The sequence below is a fragment of the Mercenaria mercenaria genome, unplaced genomic scaffold (genome assembly GCF_021730395.1).
Source record: "Mercenaria mercenaria strain notata unplaced genomic scaffold, MADL_Memer_1 contig_4868, whole genome shotgun sequence".
Lineage (NCBI taxonomy): Eukaryota > Metazoa > Mollusca > Bivalvia > Venerida > Veneridae > Mercenaria > Mercenaria mercenaria.
In genome coordinates this window covers 10900-12699 of record NW_026463131.1, presented here as the reverse complement: position 1 = coordinate 12699, position 1800 = coordinate 10900, and positions in this window count along the sequence as shown.

The window sequence follows — 1800 nt, the reverse complement described above, 5'->3', positions numbered from 1 at the left end:
CGTAGCTTTATCATTTGGCGCTCAGCATTAAGACGATAAATTTTGGACTAGTAATTCCAGTGTCAGTATCCAACTCCACTGAGGTAACTCGCTGGTCATTATGCTTGCTGTTACAAAAAATAATAAAACAAAAAAAAACGTCGTTTATATAACGGAAAAAGAAGCTGAAGTCGAACAAACACAAACTCACGCACTCAAGCAAGTGACTACAGCTAATACGGCACATCACCTGAAACTGACTACACTGGCTTCACAAGGTCGTAGTTGAAAAGTACATGCGTCTGCAGTTCGATTTCCAAACGTTACAGTGAGTTGGGGCCAATATGATAAAAATTTTAACTTTGAAATTTCATCTGAAAAAAGTCGTAACATCGTCACGTGATCAATACGACACAAGACGGCTACCGACTAACGCTTAAACACACATGAATATCACTTATATTGTTGCTGATTCTACCTAGGTTCCCATTCGTGCTAAAATAATGCACAGACATCTGGGGTCTTCCTTTACCATCAAATATGGAACAAAACCAAAAGATAGAAAGTACTGCTGCTGCACACGTGAAAACACTTCATTTGTTATATATACCCGTTATTAAGCACAGTACCTGCCGATATGGTTTACAATTATTTGTAGGTTCAAACACTCAAGCGACAAATAATTCCACAAACGCTTACAAATAAAATGACATGCACAGTTCAACTAAAGCATATGCAGTTTCCAATAAAGAAGGTAAATGAAAGTAAGTAAGCCTGTATGTCGCTTAATTCCCCAATGAACTAAGATTTTTTTCTCAATGTGGTAGACGAAGAAAGTCATTTTCTATTGTTTAGAGACATACCTTAAGCCCTCTTTACACAAAGAGAACAATATTTTTATAGAGTGAAATTCTTGAGTGAATACCGTTGAAATTCGTAATCCTGTACATGTTATATCAGTGTAGTAGAAAAGTAAGCTATTTATGTTACTTGCTATTTAAGATAACACTGACATGCGTCGAACAGTCCTAAACTTGCTTTCTTTGATGTTCATATAATTCTAGATATTTTCCCATTCTTTTACGCATATATACGGGTAGAAAAGATCATTCGTGTTCCAGAAAAAGTTTTCTCAACAAAAAATACCTTGTGAAATTCTGTGGGTTTTACCATTTAAAAAATCGTCTGTTTATTGACGAATTTCACAATAAAAATATACGTTCCCCAGAGCAGTAAATGATTTGATCTTTACATATGTTTTTTCTATTTAAAGAGCTCGTCATAAAAGAAATTGCTACTTATAAGCAATAGTTTTTCATGCCTAGAGGTAAATTGTGCATGCTGTGCATCGAATACTATGAACATAGCCGTCTAAGCATAAAATAAAGTTTAAGCAGAGCTGTCGCCATTTTTTTCAAGATATTATACCATTATTATATAAAATTAGGATTGGAATAAAATATTTTATCAAAACTACCTGTCTATGACCGAGTGGCTAGCTCAAACTGGCACATCAGTTGCCAACCGAGGACAAGAACCTAAATGTGACAAAAAGTATCTACTTAGCTTCTGGCTTGTCCAAAGTTCCATAAGGAATTAATTATCAAGTAGGGTGGATGTAAGAAATGTGGTAAGACCCATATATGCTTCGCACCATTTTAAATCCGAACAAATCGAATAAAAGTCGTTATGCAGACCAAAGGAGAGATAGGAACAAAACACAAATTGGTGTATTCACAAAATATTTTTGAGTACTCAGTTCATAGGAACTGGATGTTGCAACTTTGGCACCTTTCAGCATTTTGAAACATTCAAGATGGT